The sequence below is a fragment of the Humulus lupulus genome, chromosome 1 (assembly GCF_963169125.1).
Source record: "Humulus lupulus chromosome 1, drHumLupu1.1, whole genome shotgun sequence".
NCBI lineage: Eukaryota > Viridiplantae > Streptophyta > Magnoliopsida > Rosales > Cannabaceae > Humulus > Humulus lupulus.
In genome coordinates, this window is record NC_084793.1 from 83,904,023 (window position 1) to 83,925,738 (window position 21,716).

The following is a 21,716-nucleotide window of genomic DNA, read 5'->3' on the forward strand; positions in this document are numbered from 1 at the left end:
ATACTACCAAGTTTTGTCGTTTTCATAACGACTATGGCCATGACACCAACGAGTGCAACCAACTCAAGGATAAGATTGAGTTCCTTATCAGACAAGGACATCTGAGGAGGTATGTGCGAGCAACTGGAGGTTCTCAGCAAGAGGCTCAAGGAGGCAACGAGCAGGCACATGTACGCCAACGCTCGCCTCCTTTACAGCCAGCTCCAGGTGTTGGTACATTGTTGACCATCTGCGGAGGACCACACATAGCAGGTGATAGTGGGAAGGCAAGAGAAAGGTATGCCCGAAGCTTACGTAACGATCAGGATATTGAAATGTTGAACATTGATGATCGAACTCCCAAAAAATCTCGAACAGAGGAAGAAACAATAACTTTCTCCGAACTAGACGCTTAGCATGTTCGATTTCCCCATTCAGACCCTCTGGTCGTGGATGTTCAGATCGCCAACATGATGGCCAAGCGAGTGTTGGTGGATACAAGAAGCTCGGTCAACATTTTGTATAAATCTTCACTGGAAAGAATGAAATTATTGCTCCAAAATTTGGAACCGTGCAACCAAACCATTTTTTATTTTTTCGGTGAAAGACTCGGGCCAATTGGGTCAATCAGGCTTCGAGTCACAGCAAAGGTTGCACCTGCGAACAAGACATTACTCGCTACTTTCATAGTAGTTGATTATCCTTCTGCATATAATGTTGTGATTGGAAGGCCATTTCTCGTCAATCTGCGGGCAGTGACCTCAGTATGGCATTTGGCCATGAAGTTTCCAACCGACGCAGGAATTGGATGCGTGTTGGGAAACCAGCGAGAAGCACGGGAATATTATAATTCCTTGATCACAAAAGCAAAAAGAGGCGGACCGGGAGAAAAAGCTGAAAAAAGGTTGTTGATGATAAATGAACCACAAGCCCAACTAGGTGAACAGGTCACCAAGTAGGGTGTTGCCCAAAGTGAGGATAAGGACTTATATCCTCACTTTGGGGATTTTGAAGTGAACGTTGGACCTGTGGAGGACCTCGAGGAGGTCCAATTAGAAGAAGCAGATCCGACCAGGGTTGTGAAAGTTGATAAAAACTTAGAGACAACAACAAAAAACAAACTGGTGGAATTTTCGAAGGAGCATCAGAAGGTCTTTGCCTGGTCACATAAAGATATGGTTGGCATAGACCCAGCGGTGATCAGCCATGTCTTAATTATAGACAAAAACTTTCCACCTGTATAACAAAAAAGAAGGCTGCTCAACAAAGACAGATCGAAGGCCCTAAAAGAAGAAATCGAGAAGCTGAAGGAAAATGAATTCATCAGGGTAGCATTTTATCCATCTTGGGTCTCTAATCCTGTCCTAGTTCCCAAGCCGAATGGCAAGTGGAGGACGTGGGTGGATTTCACAGAGCTTAATAAAGCCTGCCCGAAGGATTGTTTCCCACTTCCAAGAATCGACCAACTGGTCGATGCTACATCAGGGCATGAAATTTATCATTCATGGATGCATACTCTAGATACAATCAAATCAGTACGCATCCACCTGAAGAGGATCATACTAGCTTTCGAACAGATACGAGACTTTACTATTATATAGTAATGCCCTTCAGTTTGAAAAATGTTGGTGCGTCTTACCAACGACTAGTCAACCATATGTTCAAAGAGCTGATCGACATTAACATGGAGGTATATGTCGACGACATGCTAGGCAAGTCAAAAAAGGTCGAAGAACACATCAAAGACCTTCAAGAATGCATCAACATCTTGAACAAATATCAAATCAAGCTGAACCTTCTCAAGTGTTCCTTTGGTGTTGGATCAGGAAAACTTTTGGGATTCATAGTAAACTCACGAGGAATCGAAGCTAATCCCGAAAAAATTCAGGCACTGATCGAGATGCAGTCTCCTGCCAAGATAAAAGATGTTCAAAGCCTAACTTGAATAATTTCCACCCTTAGTAGATTCTTATCCAAGTCAACGAACAAGTGTGTTCCATTTTTTAATCTACTCAGGGGCAACGGGAATTTTGAATGGACAGAAGAGTGCAAGCAGGCCTTTCAGGCGCTAAAATCCCACATGTTGCAACCACCCATCTTGTCCAAACCAGTCGAAAAAGAAACTTTGTTCATCTACTTGGCAATCACAAAGTAGGTTGCTAGTGCTGTTTTAATCAGAGAACAAGACAACATTCAGAAAGCAATATATTATGTAAGCAAGAGGCTAGCAGGGGCAGAATTACGGTATCCACCCATAGAAAAGTTGGCATATTGCTTGATTCTGGCCTCTAGGAAGCTGTGACCGTACTTTCAAGCTCACCCCATCATGGTACTCACCAACCAGCCATTACGGCAAGTCTTGCAAAAACCAGAAGTTGCTGGTCGGTTATTAAAATGGGCATTTGAACTAGGGCAGTTCAAAATTTCCTATTCTCCACGCGCAGCTGTGAAAGGACAAGCTCTAGCAGATTTCGTCGCAGAATTCACCAGAATCCCAGTTAGCGAACCGATGGAAGAAACTGAAAGTCAAAATCAAGCTCCTCCCTGGAAGTTATTCGTAGACGGCTATTCCAACGAGCATAATGCAAGAGCAGGTTTGATTTTGATCACACCCGAAGGACATCGGTTCCACTGTGCAATCAGATTCAACTTTACAGCGTCCAACAATGAAGCCGAGTACGAAGCTATGCTCACAGGATTAAGGCTAGCTAAGGATATGGATATAAAATCACTAGAGATATATAGCGATTCCCAGCTAGTCGTTAATCAAATTATGGGAGAATATCAAGCTAAAGGTCTCAGGATGGTTGCTTATTTGAACAAAACAATGGACTTATTGGCACAATTTCAAAAGTATACTCTCTAATAAGTGCCTCGTGATCATAATTCAAATGATGATGCCTTGGCCAAGTTAGCAAGTGCGAAAGATGCCAACGCCTTGAGCATAATACCAGTTGAGCATTTTTTGGCACCGAGCATTCAAATGGAAGAATCGTTACTAGTGATTCAAGCGACAGACACATGGATGACGCCCATCATCGAATATCTCGAACAGGGATTGCTGCCAGCAGAAAAGAACAAAGCAAGAATGCTTCAAATATAGTTAGCTCGATTTATTCTGGTCGACAGAATTTTGTATAGAGAGGATACTCAATGCCTTTGTTACAATGTGTTTCTAATGAGAAAGCCAAGGAGCTGATGCAAGAGGTCCACGAAGGTTTCTGTGGAGATCACGCTGGGGGGCAGAGTTTGTTGAAAAAGATTCTAAGGCAAGGGTATTTCTGGCCTACCATGAATGAGGACTCTATGGATTACCTTAGAAAATGTGACAAGTTCCAAAGATTCTCCAAGATACAGCGAGCAACCCCAAATGAGCTCAAACAGATGTAAAGCCCATGGCCAATCGCAGTATGGGAAATTGATCTGATCGGGTCTTTACCTGCAGGAAAAGGGAATGTCAAGTATGCAGCAGTTGATGTTGACTACTTTACAAAATGGGCCGAAGCTGAGCCATTAGCAACAATAATGACCAAGAGAGTGTTGGACTTTGTTGTCAAGGACATCATATGTCGATATGGGTTTCCAAGGAAAATTGTCTCAGATAACAACACACAATTTGACAGTAATCTTTCCACTGATTTTTGCAAATGGCATGGAATTATAAAAAAAAATTCATCGATGGCTCATCCACAGGAAAATGGACAAGTCAGGGTCGTTAACAACACTCTGAAGGACACACTGAAGAAAAGGCTCGAAGAAGCAAAAGGGGCGTGGCCAAAACAATTACCAGAAGTACTATGGTCGTATAGAACATCCCACCGAATAGTAACAGGCCATACAGCGTTTTCCTTGGCCTATGGGTATGAAGCCATGTTGCATGTTGAGCTAAATCCACCATCACATAGAAGTCTAACATACAACCAAAACACTAATGACCAATTATTGATGGAGTCTTTGGACTTAATCTACGAAAGGTGCAAGCAGGCACAACTTCGAGTAGCGGCTTACCAACAAAAGGTTGCTCTATATTTTAACTCTAAAGTACGTGAAAGAAAGTTTAACATGGGGGATTTGGTACTTATAAGATTTTTTCTCAACACTCGCGATTAGGCTGCCGGAGTGCCCAGACCAAACTAGGAAGGTCCATATCAGATTGAAGAAATACTTCAACCAGGCACATATAAACTTGCTCGCTTAAATGGAGATCTCATTCCTCGCTATTGGAATGGAGAACACCTGCGCAAGTATTATCAATGAAAAATTATTTTTAATGAATTGGCTTGTATTAATTTTACTTTTTACAAGTTTATGAATAAGGGCTAGTCAATTATATGATTGGTCTCTTACAAGTGTAAGATCAGTTTTTTATCACTCGTACAAACACAATTTTTGTCCATTTATTACGAGAAATAAAAGGAACTTTGTGCAGCCAGTTATTCTTGGAAATTATTATATTTATTACAAGTATTTTCTCATTACGTGTGTTGTTTTGCTATATTAATCGTTTTGATCATAAGTATGCGAGCATTAATGTTCGAATAGGACTTGGTCATGGCAAGTGACCAAGAACCTTAAGCTTATAAGATACTAAACAAGCAAAGCATATCAACAATCATATGTAAACACATGAGAAAAATACGATCAATTAGCTAAATTTTGCAAAATCTAGACAAAGTGTTATGCTAAGTTCGATCATATGAACATATGTTATAATAATAGCAAATATTATAATGTCATAATGAAATGTCTTTACACCACGAGCAATTGCTGCTCGAATGTAATAAAAAATTAAAAGAAAAGCTGCCTTATGCAACAAAATTGTCTCAACATTACAAACCGTTGTTCGTATGTTTTAGCTACAAAATCATAAATCATTGTACAGCTAGAGGAGGTTCTGGCTGAGATTTTTGGTCGACTGTTGTCCCCACATCCTCTTCAGCGTCTTCAATGCCTGTCACCAAGGAAATTTTAGGAGACTCCTGAGCGTTCTTTTCCTCTTATAGGCGAGCAGTGCACTTTGCAAGTTCAACTTACCTCATCTTCTCAGGGAGGTAGTCGAAATTAGCCCCTGGGTTGTTCTTTCAAAATAGATAGAAGCAATTGAAGGTTTCTCCTCTGAACCTCTCCAGGTTTTGAGAATTAGTTTCCTCGAGAAGCTTGACCCGCTCCTCTAGCTCGGTAGCCTCCTTCATGCTGGCCACCAGGTCCTCTTAGAGTTTGATCACTTCTTTGAAGTTGTTCTCCGAAGCCTCCTTAAAATTTTATTTGGTAACAACAGCATGGGCTAGCTCCACTTGACTCCTCTTCAACTCCTCGGTTAGATTGGCGACTTTATTTTCAGCCCCCTTAATCTTCTCCTCGCATATCTTGGTCTCCTAAGCATGTTTGGCCTCTATTTACTCAGCGCAACGCCAACCATGGCTCATGGTTAGGATACCCTGCGAACAGAGAAAAAGTGAAATGGTTAGAGACTTTTAGAGAAAATGTTCCTCGACTGAAACGAAAGAGAAAAAAAAAACACACTTACACTGAGGATTTCAGAAAGCCCCGACTCATGACCTGGTTGTGCTTCAGTGGGGGAAGATGGGATAGACTTCCTGGCTACGACAGTGCCTGGACAGTCTTTGCAGCTTCTCATAGGTAGCGTTGAAGGTGTTGTTCAGCAAATCAGTGGTCGGGGATCTCCCTGCCTGCTCGGAGGAAGGGCCATTGCGAGAAGGAGGAGGGGGCGTTGTAGTTCTAGAAGGAGTTGGAGCCAGAGGGTCTTCTGATCGGGCCTTTTTCTTGGAAGCCTTGCTACTGCTCTCCCCAGGGTGCCTTCGGCTGGTTTTCTTCTTGCTCGCCGGAGCTTCAACAGAGGCGTACATGTCGAAAGCATCTTCAGAAGGCATGACTGCAAACCAAAAGAAAACGATCAGACAAAGTAGTTTAGAGAAGTAATGGAATAATGGAAAGGGAAATTCTAAGTAATATACCCGAACTATTATTACTGGTCGATATATTATTTATAGAATTATAGCTACACTCACTATCTACCTCAAAGAAGTGCGAATTAAAATTACTGGTCGTAAATTTAAAGTTGCCATCCTTTTCAAATAAGTGACAGGGGATGGGAAAGCTATCTAAAAGTGAGAAGTTTATACCGTTCTCGTCAGAGGATTCGAATATTGGGCCAGTATACTCTGGTAGTTTTTGTTTTCCCCTCCCATGGTGGGCAGGGGCAGCAGCAACCCGAGAGTTGCTGAGTGGTTCTCAGATGGTAACTTCCGTTGGTCGTCACCTTTGGGGTTGTGACACATCTTTCTATTGCTCATGGATTTCCTCTCCAGTAGCACTCCTCGCAGTGGATTCCCTCACTTCTTGATGAGGTTCCAGAAAGTCGACCAGCCTTAGATTGTTTTCAGTAAATAGCTCGTTGATGCTCTTCTCTACGTTCGTCATCCTGGCTAAGGTTGTGGCCCTTATCTCCATTTTCTGGAGTGGGGTCTGGTCGGTGCCATGGACCTAGGCACAACACCAATTTGCTAAGGACAATGAAAGGAAAACTGACAAAAATAAACGACTAGAAAGTCCGACCAGAGATTGAAAAATTTACCTCCTCGAGTGAAGTCCAAGTTGTCAGCGACCAGGTCTGTCATAAGGAATACTCCTGGAAGTAATTTCCTACGTTGGATTTGTAGGTAGCATCACTCAAGAATATGCAAGCAAATTCCTGGTGGAAAAAGTGAAAAAACTCTGTGTTGTTTTGGTTGGGGTTGGATTTTAGATCGAACAGATAGTTGATCTCGTGTGGTGTAGGCATAGGCCATTTTTTATGGTTGTAAATGATATAGAGGGATAATAGTACTCTATATCCATTGGGTGTTATTTGAAAGGGGGCGACCTCAAAATAATTGGCTACCCCTTGGAAAAATTCATGCAAGGGCAAGATTGCCCCTGCCTCGATATGAAACCTCGACCAGACACATTTTCCCTTTGGTCGGGTGTGGGTTTGTGTAAAGTAATTCCAGGAAGCCCATACTTCTTGGAATACTTAGACACCATTCTGGTCAATATGACACTAGGAGGGGCAACATACCAGTCCGTTTCTGCTCGGGGGCCATCGTGAGGGCGGGCTTTTGGCTGAATGTCTGGTGGTGAGAAATTTAGAGGTTGAGGGCCATTTGATGGACCCTCAGTATTGGTTGCTGGTTGGTTAGAAGGAGAGAATTGGTGGTTTTCTTTTTCTTACGATCTGTGTATTTGACACGACCCATGTGTGGCTGACTGACTGAAGGACTGGTCGTGGGATTTTGATGTGAAAATGAAGGCTCAGGGAAGGGAAAGGAAGACTGTTCTTGATCCTCGAACAACAAAGCGAGAAGATCATCGTCTATTGGTCTCTAACCTCCCCAAGGATCATGCATGAATATCTGAGAAGTTCAAAGGGGAAGTGAGAATCTACGACCAATAGATAGATGAAAGAGAATAACAAGGATAACATTGCTCGGGTATATGACAACATTTTGACTTTTAGCAGGGGTCAAAAGCCAACAGTAATGCAAATTCATTGTAACATCTCAAGTTTGCTAATAAGGCTTAGGGCCTTGATTAGCGTGTCGAGAGGGCAATAATTGATTTAATTATGCTAATATTTGAATTTGATGATTATGTCATTAGAAATGCACGTTTAGGTGAATTAAATATGCATGTGGGCCCCATCTTGTTATTAGAGGCATATTTGTAATTTTAGCCCGTTGAGGGCATAAGTGTGATATATGTGTATATCTTGATTGATACCACGAGTGAGTGGTGATATATTTGTGATGCATGGTCTGAGACGATCCTAGGGAACAGTTTAGCTAAATCAACACAATGGGGTCGAATACCAGACTTAGGGGGAGCTTAGGGGGTGTATTTTGGGAACACAGTTGATTTTTGGGATTTATCGGGTAATGGGTAGTAATTTTGCAATTTTTGGACATGTCGGTGTCAAACGGGGATTTATAGGAATACTTGAGGACTTAACGAGATATGGCATATGACGGGATTGCCCTCAATGACACTTGAGGATTAAGATAAGCTTAAGGGGTATTTTGGACATTTGACTGGGGATAGATTTGAACACTTAGGCTGCTGAGACTCTAGAAGGAGTTAGAAGGAAACAAAAGGAATTCCCAACTCACTCTCTCTCATACTCGGCTCACTCCCTCTCCCCATTGGTGCTTGAAGTTTGTTGAAGGAACTTGAGGATTCAAGGCTAGAACTTGTGAGGATTGAAGCTTGAAGACTTGGGGAATTAGCTCAGGTTGGATTTATAACAGAGGTAAGAAATCTGGCGCTAAATTTTCTGAGTTTCTGCTGAATTCTGTTAGAATTATAGGTTTGCATGTGAAGTGAATTTTAGGATTGGTTGTGGGTGTTTGATGAGTGTATGGAATTGTTTATGGATTTTTTGTGATGTTTAGGTTATGTAAATAAGGATTCTAGGCTTAATTCTGAGTTTAATTGGTGTTTGGAGTATGAATCATGGGTTTAGTCTCGGGGAAATATGCAGAAAAAGGGAGTATTTCTAGGTTTCTAGGGCTTGAGCCACGCCCCTGTTCTTCAGGCGCTGCAGCCCGTATGTGCGAAAATGCCTAGGGAGGCCTGAGATTGCCTAGGCGCCGCGACGTAGGGCTTAGCGCACTGCAGCCCATGTCCTCTAGCAGGGAGGGCTCTGCCTTCTATCTAGTAACGGGCCGCAACCCTAAATGGAAAGGAAAGGGGGAAAGGAGGTTTTTAGCTCAGGAACTTGAATGTTAAGGCTCGGGAAGGATCCTTCTACCCAGATTAGTAGAGTCCAAGGTCCCAGAGGCTAGATTAATATTCTGAAGTTATTTATTGGTCTAAGGCTTGATGGATGGTTATTATGAATGCGTTGTGACTAGGTTTTCAACGAGACTCGGATTAGGGGACTGTGCTCGGGATCACATTGGCTTATCCACTCGGGACACAAGTAAGAAAACTGTTGTACCCGTAGAGCAGGGCACGAACCTATTTTTTGTATTTTAAAGCGCGACCCTATTGTTTATGCATAATATTTTTGTGAATATCTATGATTAATATGCTACGATGTGCATGTTTGTGAGTGAACGACGAAGGTCAGGAACGGTGAAGGCCAAGAACGGCAAGAAGTCGGGTACGACAAGGGGCCGGGATGGGCGTTGATCACGCTGAGTGCAAGTCGTTAGGGCGAGACCCTCCTAGGGTGCTATATCCACCCTCTCGATGAAGACCGCGAACCCAGGGCCTGGTAAAGTGACTGGGACGGCGTTGGCCGCTATGTGTTTAGCCCGTTGGCTGTGTTGTTCTATACTGTGGATTGTTATGTATATGTTATATGTTTTGTATTGAGTTTTCTTGCTCGGCTTCAGCTCACGGGTGCTCTATGGTGTAGGTAATTGCAAAGGGAAGGTCGAACAACCATGAGTACAGAGAGGTGGAGCGACGAGTATATGTTCGGCCTACTTGGCTTCCACGACTAGGGTTATTATGGAGAAAATGTACTGTAATGGTTGTTTTGTTGCCTAGGTTGACCGTGTGTATATTTTGAGTTGTAATATAATTTTCTAAATGGTATTTTTGGAATCCCAACTGTATAACTTTTTTATAATTTCAATGAATGTCCAAATTTTATAACTAATGTTTTTAAACGAGTTTTATTTCACTTTATTCACACATTTAACTTAAAACCTCGATTAGTGAGCTAATGGTACATTTTTAACTCACATAGTAACGACTTTAAGGAAGTATGGCGTTACATTCATCCTTCTATTATTTACAATATTCTACATGATCAAAAGTCACTGAAGATGGAATCCAAGGTTTTGGAACAAATTATCTGTGCTCCTATTTACAAAGTTAAGGGAGAAACTTCTTAACCACAACCTCCCAAGAAGCTGAATCCCAAAGTTCCACCTCCACTATCAGTTGTTGAAGGCTCACCTTGGCTGATGTTGACCTCCTCCCTCTGTTGGTGCTAGTCCTGATTCTAATGTATTAGATGTTATCACCAGGCTCAGCTCGAAGATGAAGATGTTTGAGATATATGTTCTAAACTAGCTAGCCATCGTTACTGCTAATACTAGTAGGAAGTCTTAGAAGGATGGAAGGAGCTCAAAGGAGGGGGATTCGATAATGCACACCTTTGAGTTATGTTTCTCTTTGTTATTTTATGACTATGTTTATTCTGTTGGGTTTTTTTTTTGTCTTCTTTATGTTTCTATGGATATGTCCTTTATGTTTGTTAGTTGCACTATTTGGCCTCTTATTTAGACAAAAAGGGGGAGTACAAAAGTTTCTTGTTTTAAATATGTTTTTCATGCACTCTTTTAGGGGAGTTTGTTTGAAACTTTTTAAGTTTTAAGTTACTTGTGGTTTTTTTTTTTTTTTTTTATAAAATTGTCCAAATTAGGGGGAGTTATTTTCATTGTTACATAGCTTAGTTAGTATTTATGGTATATCATATATAATCATGTTTCTGCAGGATCATATGAGAAATTATCTTGGTTGTTTTATCAAAAAAGATGCAATATCAAAAGTGATGAATCAGCATTCTCATAATTGGTAAATTATGATAAATAAACTTTGTGGTTTCACTGTCTTATGCTCTTTGAGTTTTTATTAATTATAAATTATATCATGACAAATGCTGAAAAATGCATATTTATTGTTCTAAAACATCAAAATAAATTAATTTTAATTATATATTTTAATAGAATTAATGTGATGTATTTTTAGGTTGAAAATATTTTTGTTTGGATTTAATTTGATCTTTGTTTGAAGAAAAAATAGCATTTGTGGAAGATCTGAAAGAAGAAATTAAAAAGAAAGCAAAAGAGTTGCTGAAATCAAGAAAATGGCAAATTTGAGGCCCAAAACAAATAGAATTGGCATTTTTGCAAAGAAGAGAAAGACCCAAAACACATTAGGCCCACACGGCCCAAGTCTCCAAACCGCCCCCCTCTGCCACGTGTCGCCTTCGGCACACACCTGCCACATGGGCATCACGTGTTCCCCCCTTCCCACTTGCTCCATGCGCATGTGCATCTCACTCTCCACTCTATAGCCATGTGTTAATCTCACTCTCTCTAGCACAAGTGGACTTTGTTTTAGACGATAAATATCATATTTTGAATGGTTATTTAGGATTTTTGTCCCCCAAACTATGACCAATAGATTATTATGCCTCGTATTTTTTTTAGCCATTAAAAATTACCCCAGAACTATTCATAGTGTTGCAAATTGAGACTTATATTAAGTTTTATCCTATGTGACTAACGGATTGCTAACTTGTCGTTGTCACGTCAGCGTCATGTGTATAATTTAAAATAAAAAATAATTTTAAATTAAAAATATACATTTCTTATAAAATATTAAAATTAAAAATATTTCAAAAACTCAAAAAAAAATCTTTTAAAAGATTATTTAAATAAAATTTTCAAATATTAAAAAAAAACGAAAATGATCTTTTTTTTTGAACAAAACTTATACTAATCTAATTTAAACTTGATTAATTCCATCATTATTAAAAATAAATAATTTAATTTTGCCAAACAAAAAAAAATAGATGAGTTTCAGTTTATTTTTTTAATATTTGAAAATTTTATTTAAATAATCTTTTAAGAATTAAAATGATTTTTTTTTTAATTTTTGAATTATTTTTAATTTTAATATTTTATAAAAAATATATACTTTTAATTTTAAATTATTTTTTATTTTAAATTATACACATGGCGCTGACGTGTCAATGACAAGTGAGCAATCCGTTAGCCACATAAGATAAAACTTAAGAGAAGTCTCACTTTATAACACTATGAATAGTTCAGGAGTAATTTTTAACGGCTCGAAAAAATCAGGGGGCACAATAATATATTGGTTATAGTTTGGGGGGCAAAAATCCTAAATAACTATTTTAAAATGCTTTTTGCTTCTTCTCTCTAATTGCCACGTGTCCCATTTGCAGCCCACTTAAACGAATGGCAAGCTGCCATGTGTCAAGTTGTAGCCTACTTCAACCAATGAAAAGCTGCCACATGTCCACTCCAAATTTAATATTTTAAATTATAAAATTACCCTATGCAATCTGTAGTAAGTTTTATTTCACTTTTAGTCATTTTACCTTACTATAAATAGGTGCTTAGGATTTTAGAAAAAATATACGGTTTGAAACAAAGCAATCCAGAGAAAACGTTGTCAGTACTCAGAGACATTGTTTTTATTTATTTATTTTGTTGTGAATTTCTAAGTTATTTTATTATTAAGATGGACGTGAAACCTAGTATACTCAATTAAGTATTTATTTTTGTATTGATTCTCAATAGTACAATATAGTGTTAATGATTTTCGCTTCTCTCAATAATTTCTTTTATCTTTAATATCAAGTATTTTTTATAGTTAGAAATTAATAAAGCTTAGTTTTATATTTTGCTAAAAATAATATTTTATTAATTATTTGTAGTCTCATTAAATTGTTTCACATTTAATACTTACAAGTTATAATTTTCAAGAGAAGGAAAATCTATTTTAGAAAAATAGTTAGATTAATTTCTAATTAATTATAAGAATAAATATATCAATAAATCTTATTATTTACTTATGTAAAATCTGAAATCTTAATATTCTTACTCGCACTATTAAAATAATCTCTTAGTTAGTTATTATCATGTCTTAAAAATTTCATTTTGTTACCAAAATCTCATCATCAATGAAACTTGGTTAGAATTAAAATAATTTAGATTAAATTGGTTTTTCTTGAATTTTACGCAATTCAGCTAGTTCAATTCTTCTACTATTATTATTATTACATACACTATTTTTCCTTTTCGTATATCATACTAATTTACTAAGCCAATATAAATCCTTATTGGAAATTCGTATAATCTTTCCATATAAGTCCTTTTTTTCTTTTTATTTTTTTCAGTCGGCAATTTTCTTTCCTCGTGTAATAACTATTTTACTTATATTCACATAAATAGTCTTCCTTCGCCTTCATGTGATTGCACGTGAGTCAAAATGTTGTATGTCTCTTTGTAATCCTCATTAGCTATATAACACGTGTTTCACTACATGTGTTTTTAACATTGAGTAATGAGATATAAAAAAAAAAATTAATTTTGGACATGAACATCCTTAAAGTTAATATACTGTTGTATGGTGTAAATTTACTTTAGTATATAACACGTGTATGGTGTAGATTTACAAACCATATCAATCATAAACAACCTTTAATATTGTTTATAATAAATTGTAAAATTAAATTGAAGGTGAAAAATGTGAAGTCATGTATAAATAAAAATTATCTTCATATATATTTTTATTACGAATAATTAATTCTTTTATTTGAGTTTTATTTTATTATCATGTTGTGAATGTGGGAAAATCGCTAAAGGTGGAAGGCACCCAGGAAGGAGGCCTCGCTATGCGAGGCCCGACATGTAGAGGGCTGAAAACGCTGAAGGCGTACGACGTGTGTCAAGTCTTCTACGAGTTATGTCCCTTGCGTCGAAGGAGACTAGCATCTGAGGATGAAGGCCTCACTATGCGAGGCACAACTCGACTATGCCTCGTGCACCTGAAGACACCACACGAAGTCCCAGTGCCTCGCCATGTTGCTCTGGATGGCGCGACGCCGCCCATGCGCGAAGCCATGTGCCAAAGACACTTCGCCTATGTGTGAAGCCAAGGATCTCGTTGCGATGGCCTTGTTGCCTTGAAGTCGCAATATGGCGAAGAGCCATACATAGCGAGGGCCTCACATAGCCAGGTTGGCCAAGCGCGGGAGGGCCTCACATAGCCAGGCTAGGCTCGCCTATTGAAGGCTTCGTTGAGCCTCGCGCACCCCTCGCGACATCCAAATGCCTCGCACAGCGAGGCTTCACATGCTGCAGCCAGCAAAGGGCCTCGCACACCCCTCGCGACGCTAAGTGCCTTGCACAGCAAGGCCCCACATGCTGTAGCCAGCCGAGTACCTCAAGCACCCCTCGCGACGCCTAAGTGCCTCGCCGTGTTGCATATAATGTGGTGACACCGCCTATGAGCAAAAGACACTTCGCACGTAAGGAAAATATGCAAAGGGCCTCGTTGCCATGATGTCAGGGCATGGAGGAAGGCCAAACGTAATGAGGGTTTCATTTCCTCATCACGTAACATATGTCCCAAGCCTCAAAAGTGGAGAAGGAGAAGTAGTAAATGTGTCCTACACTTAGCAAAATATTAGAAGGCGATGAGAGAAGATATATTTTTGGAATGTGAGAAGGACCTTCAAGTACGGGGGACGTGAACATGTAGGAGGTGTACGACCCTGAGGGAGGCAAGGGCGTGATTCCGACATCAGTGCCCGACAAGTAGTGGTGGTACGAATCTGTACAAGAAGTGGTGGCATGACCTGCATACCTCTGACCCTGTACCGACAACCGACATGATGACCCTCTGCTCCTCTACACCATGCACCACTACTCTGACAGGGTACTAACATACGAACTTGTCCCTTGGGACCACCTTGTATCATAGGCCATTAGAGCCCATCTATAAATAGGCTTTAAACCGTCAAATGAGGGAGTTGGAAAAATTCATTGTAGATAGAGGTAGTAAAGCAATATACGAGATTATTCTCCATTGTTGTTCTACATCTTTCTTTCTTAAGTTTTTCCTAAGTTCAATTAACGCAGTTTTCGTAACAAGCTTTGAGTTTTCCATCCATATATCGTTGACGAGTTTTTGTGTTCGCTAAAATTGATACGCAAGTATACGTAATCGACATAAGTAATACAATGATAAATAAAGATTGTTCCCACAGAGATTGATTTACTAATAACCAACAAATTAATTTTCTATTTCTATTTGGTCAACAATAAATTGGTTTCAAAAATATTAAAATAATAAAAGCAATAAACATAAAATAACACTATGAATGAAAGCAAATAATTGTAAAAACTTCAAAAATAAAGAACTAGGGATTTTAATTTCATCAACTATTCACTTTATTATTTTGCTAATCAGACTTCACAGTTCGTCTTCCTAAACTAATAGCGGATTAACAAAAACGATTCTTACTCTTTCTCAAGAAACAAAGAACTTAATTTACATGTGAATTTTCTACATTCCTGTGATAAATTCCAACACATAAAAGACATTGAACACAATAATCCTAAAACTACACAATTCATATAGGTATTTTCATCCAATATGAAAATTGTGATTATTCAATCATAGCATAATCAATTCTCACTTTGCAGATTTCGAATCAAAATCATAAATCATGCAAATGGTGATCAAGCATTCATTAGTATTAAGAACAGATCAAATAATTTAGAATAGAAGTGAAGAAAGAATCATGAAATCCTCATAGAAAATAACAAAGATCCAAGTGATTACATTAAAAACCGTAGAAATAAAATTTAGTTCATAATCATCATTCTAAACATAAACAACAATGAAAAATAATATAGAATTCTAAGGTAGAAGAAAAAGAACTCTAGAGAGTGAATGAAGATGCTCCACGGTGTATTCCTTGCTCCCAAAATCGTCCTCCCCAAAAGTCTACTTCTCTCCACTCAAAATTAGGTTTAAAACCTAATTTTTTTCTTTAGAAGCAATGCGGGTCGCGACCCAACATTTCAAGTGCCGCAACCCGTGTCAATTTAGGCTTCGCATGGATGTTAAGCGCGCCGCGACCCAACCTATTCAGTGTCGCGGCCCTTTGTTCTTGCACCGCGACCCATGTCAATTTTCTGAAAAAACATGCTTTCTGCCTTGGACTGGGCCGCGGCTCAGCATCACAACGCCGCGACCCCTTAACAATTTCATCAATTTTCGTGCTTTTGGCCCTAAAATTCACCGAAGCCATAAAATTGCTTGAGGATTCATCTTTTCACGGAATCAACACCAAAAAGCCAACTTTTCTTCATTTATCTGCCAATTTGCTCCAATTGTTCTTTTCCTTTATATATAAGCTAAAACCAAAAAACATGCAAAAACAAAGCATAATATTGCACTAAACAACTAAAAAGATTAATAAAAGCTACCTAAAACACAACCTAAACACAACACAAAACTAGACTCAACAAACTCTCCCAAACTTAACCTTTACTCGTCCTCGAGTAAAGACTCACCCTAAACTCACAAAAGTAGAAAACTCAAAAACACAGATGACACAAACTTATGAATCAAGTAACAGCACTGAATTAGCCTCAATTTAAGAAAATCTCACACAAAAGTCCAAAATTCCAATTTCTTAAACGATCCAGAATTTCAATTAAACCACATCAACAATCTGTTTCGATCCCAAGAGTGCCTATTCAACCATAATCACAAAAATTACTCAACAATTTAATCTATGTATGCATGCCAAAACTCTCCATCAAACCAATAATCCATATGCTTGTGTTGTTCACCACCCTCCACTAATGTAGACAAAATATGCTCAAGAATCATTAGGACTTTACGCTCATAACAAAAGGCTTAGGCAATGGGTAGATATATGTCATTTAGGCTCCAAATTACCAGAAGAATGTGAACTTACAAACCAACAATTCACCCAAAGAAAACCCCATATGAACCCAAGAAAAGGTTGAGAAACACTTATTTTACTTGATCATTTTTTTTTCAAACTAAACTCCCCCAAACTTGTTTTTGTGAAAGCATAACAAGAGTGTAGCTTGGATTTTCAAATTTCTTTTATTTATTTTTTTTTCAATTCTCAACATTTTTACTCTGCATTACCATACACCAAATTACAAAACAAATCACATCCCATGACAATTTATTCCCCAATATTTATCCATATGCTCATAGTAATTTGGTAAAGGAATGAAAACTAACAAAGTGTCTATTTGGCTCACAATTGGTGTCAAACAACAAAGAGTATAATTTTAGGCTCAACAAGGGTAACAATGAAAAATTACTTTTGGGTTGGCTTGAAAGGCTCAAACGTTCCAAGAAATTGCCTAAATCACTTTCCTAAGCATATCTCATCAAAGATTTTGTCTCAAATGATAAACAAGCAAGTTCAAGATTCATTCATTCATCAAACCACAAGCCAATTTTTTTTTAACAATGCATACATTCAAATTCAAATTGCAAAAAAAAAAATTCAATCATGGCTAAACATTCAATTTTTTTTCATGGATCGAAATAATCTACCAATGAAGTCTAACCAAGCACACGGATTCAATCGATCAGAAATTTTGAAAATTTGCACAACATTTTCGTACATATCATAGGCTAGTATTGACAACTTGATTCACACAAACACAACACAACATTTAACTAAGATAAAACTCAAACAACAACAAGCACAAACTAACAACACAACACAAACACACAAAATAATAAGAATCCTCCCCCAAACTGGATCGGCACATTGTCCCCAATGTGACATAAAAAGAAAAGGAAAGAAAACTCACCAATGGTCCAACTAAACATCATTAAAATGGAGGTGGCGGAGACAGTACTTGGAAAGTTCAGTTTGTCTCAGGCGCTACAACTCAAAATAATTGTTTTTTTTTTCTTCTTCTTCTTCTTCTTTTCATGTATTTTACGATTCAAAAATTACAAACTAAACTAAAAATTACTGAAAATAAAATCTAAGCCTAAGAAAAAAAAATTAAAAATGGTTTAAAAGAAAATAAAAATTACAAACTCATAAAAAAACTAGAATTAAAAATAACATTGGGTTGCCTCCCAAAAACGCTTTATTTAACGTCTTCGGCTGGACGCTCATTTCCTTCATTAAACTTCAACTCGGGTCAAGTCCACCCCGCTCATCCTTTAGAGCCATAGTGTAATAAGGAAAATCTCATCTTTTGATGTTGCTAATCATCAGAACCTTCCACCGCTCATGTAGCCTTCGAGTCTTCCCACTATAGAACCATTTCAAACAATGACGAACTGCTTGACTACCAATTTCATCATTGGTTTTTCTCTTGGTGGTTTCCAAATTACTACCACCACTACATACCACATCCACTCTAAAACAAGTTGGATATCAGCTGCTGTAAAAACATTAAATGTTACATCTTCGTTTTGCACTCGTAGCTTCAACTCCCTCTTTTGTACATCAATTAGTGCTCTCCCTATGGCTAAGAATGGTCTTCCCAAAATAATGGGAATGTTTACATCTTCCTCCATATCTAGAATAATAAAATCTGCAGGGAAGATAAATTTACCAACCTTAACTAAGACATCCTCAATTACTCCACAAAGTTGCTTAACAGAGCAATCTGCCATTTGTAAGGACATAGTAGTGGGGAAAGCTTCTCCCAATTTCATCTTTCGAAAAATAGATAAGGGCATTAAATTTATACTAGCCCCTAAATCACATAAGGCCTTGGTCATAATAGAATCTCCTATTGAGCAAGGAATCGCGAAACTACCCGGATTTTTAAGCTTGGGAGGTAGTTTATTATGCAAAATAGCACTGCACTCCTCAGTAAGCACCAGTGTCTCATAATCCTCCAGCTTCTTTTTCTTTGACAAGATTTCCTTCATAAACTTCACATAGCTTGGCATTTTTTCAAGTGCCTCTGCAAAATGTATGTGTTGACGGTGAGAACTCGTCAACGATGTTAGGTCGGAAAACTCAAAGGTTAGTAAGAAGATAGCTAGATAAGAACTTAGAATAGACTTAAGGAAAAATAAATGTAGATCAACAATGGAGTAAACATTTGTATATTGCTTAATAGCCTGAGTGTACAATGAATTTTCCAACTCCTTAGTTTGAGGGGTGGAATTATATTTATAGCTTGGCTCTAATGGCCTTGGATACAAGGTGGTCCCAGGGGACAAGAAGGTACTTGGGTACGCTGTCATGGTAGTGGCACAGGTCGTGGTGGAGCAGAGGGTTGTGGTGTCGATGCTGATAAATGGTCAGAAGCATACAGGTCATGCCACCACGTCTCGTACTAATTCGTACCACCACTACTTGTCAGATACAGATGTCAGAGTCACGCCTGTATCTTCCTCAGGGTCGTACCTCCCGTACCCGATGGTCCTTCTTACATTTCCAAGACACATCTCTTCCCTCAGATCCCTTGTATCTCGCTAAGTGTGGGAGAGCTTGCATGCCATCATGGGTAACATACCTAGCTACCTTCACCAATTACAGCGTGATACCGAATGATGGCTAGGCTCTTTCAAGTTCCCCTCATATGACGAGGCAAGGTGCCCTTCATGGGTCTCCATCCAGGCAAGAAACGGGGTCTCGCATGGACCCTTGAGCGCAAAGCACATCTTCTCACATGGTGAGGCTTATGGGCCTATGGAAAGGCATGCCTTTGGCTAGGGATGTGTTGGCAAGCGATATGTGGCCCTATGCGCGAGGCGTAGGGCGTGGCCAAGACAGTCTCCATAAGACCCAGGCGTGAGGCGCTGGGCATGGCCGACGCATTATCCACGAGACCCAGACGCGAGGCGCTGAGCATGGACGAGGTGGTCTCTGCAAGACCCAGGCGCGAGGCACTGGGCGTGGCCGAGGCAGTCTCCGCGAGACCCAGGTGGTGGGTGTGGCCGAGGCAGTCTCCACGAGACCTAGGCACTGGGCGTGGACGAGGCAGTCTCCACGAGACCCAGGTTCTGGGCGTGGCTGAGGCAGTCTCCGTGAGACCCAGGCGATGGGCGTGGCCGAGGCAGTCTCCATGAGACCCAGGCGATGGGCGTGGTCGAGGCAGTCTCCATGAGACCCAGGTGCGAGGTGCTGGGCATGGCCGAGGTGGTCTCCGCGAGACCCAGGCGCGAGGTGCTGGGTGTGGGCGAGGAGGTCTCTGCAAGACCCAGGCATGAGATGCTGGGCGTGGCCGAGGTGGTCTCCACGAGATCCAAACATGAGGCGCTGGGCATGGCCGAGGTAGTCTCCACGAAACCCAGGCGTGAGGCATTGGGCGTGGCCAAGGCAGTCTCCATGAGAACCAGGCGCGAGGCGCTGGGCGTGGCCGAGGTGGTCTCCGCGAGACCAGGCGCGAGGCGCTAGGTGTGGCCGAGGCAGTCTCCGCGAGAACCAAGCTCGAGGCGTTGGGTATGGCTGAGGTTGTCTCCGCGAGACCCAGGAGCGAGGCGCTAGGTGTGGCCATGGCAGTCTCCGCAAGACCCAGGCGCAAGGCGCTGGGCGTGGCCGGGGCAGTCTCTGCGAGACCCTGGCACGAGGCACTTGATGCTTTGTTTGATAGTCTTGCAATGTGAGTGGGCCTTATGGGGCTTTCGAATTTATAGCTTAGGACCTTTTACCTGTGTGGAATTCTTGCCTCCCATTGGCATGGAATGACTTCGTGGGGCCTAGGGCCTTACAAATGTGTGGCCTCTTGGGGCACGTAATAACCTTTTGCCTCTATCGCGTACTTGCCACCTTCGGTCCCCCTTAGTAGTTTACTCCAATAAGGGACCAGACCTTTTTTTCTTGGTGGATTTTTGGCATCCACAATATGTTAATGTGAAGTTTTCGAAAAATGTCTAGAAACTTAAAAAACTGCTTGTCAAGTGTCTTCTTTTGAAGTCGCCGAGGATATGGAATCTTGATGTGGTGCTCATAATCCACTGGTGGTGACTGCTTCTTCTCAAGGTCTTCAATAACCTCTTCTTCTACCTTAACCTCATTCTCAACATCAACTTTTAGTGCAGGTATAGACTTCTCGACTGACACTTCCAACTTCTTCCCACTCCTCAAAGAGATTGCATTGAACTTCTCTTTAGGATTCACCTCTGTATTACTTGGAAAATTTCCTTGAGGCCTACTTTATAACATATTTGCTAATTGATCAACTTGCATCTCAAGATTCCTGATGGATGAGTGAGTTTCTTTCATAAATTGAGATTGAGAGTTGGTTAGAGTTAACAGTTCAGCTTGTAACTCATTTGTCTTCTCTTGAGCAACAGGTGCCTGAGGTGGAGCTTGAAGCATAGGCTACTGAATTTGCTGAGGACCCTGATTATTTCTCCATGCAAAAGTAGGCTGATTTCTCCACCCTTGATTGAACGGGTTGGAGAATGGATTATTAGCTTGCCTATTGAAATTTCCCATCATATTCACCTGTTCCATGGGAATGGTATTGTTCATCTTAACTACCATGCACTGCTCAAATGGGTGAGGACCACCACAATTATGGCATACCGCTTGGATTTACATGACTTGAGCAGCCATAGAATTTTTTTGCAGTTGCTTGGTCAATGATGCAACCTGAGCAGTGAGAGCGGTAATAGCATCCAGTTCATGCATACCAGCTACATTCTTATTTCTATCTCGTTCACTAGGCCACTGATAGTTATTCATGGCCATTTCTTCAAGAAATTCATAAGCCTCATTAGCACTCTTGCTCATGAAAGCACCACCTACTGCAGCATCAATAATTGTGTGAGTCGTCCCACACAAACCGTTGTAAAAATTATGGACTAACATCCATTTTTCAATCCCATGATGAGGACACTTCCTCAAAAGCTCCTTAAACCTCTCCCATACATCATAAAGAGACTCTCCATCAAATTGAGAGAAGTTATTAATTTCCCCTCTTAACTTTGCAGCCTTGGTGTAATGCCCTGAATTCTCCAATGTGGTTTAATGGCGAGATTAGTAGGCCGAGAGGGCCATACTTGTTTAATTATTCCATTAAATGATATTATGCATGTATATGCGAATTATATTATAATATGATGTTAAATGCGTGCATGTGAGTCCACATTTTAATTACAGGGATGTGATCGTAATTTGGCCCGTTGAGGGTATAATTGTA

General features: G+C 39.9%; 1 non-coding gene across 1 annotated transcript; it reads left to right on the forward strand.

Annotated features, from left to right (window-relative positions):
- The first annotated feature begins 21,395 nt into the window (after positions 1-21,395).
- Positions 21,396-21,502, forward strand: LOC133813085 (small nucleolar RNA R71). Its single transcript, XR_009884129.1, has one exon. It is a non-coding gene; the product is annotated as a small nucleolar RNA R71 (small nucleolar RNA).
- Positions 21,503-21,716: the final 214 nt, after the last annotated feature.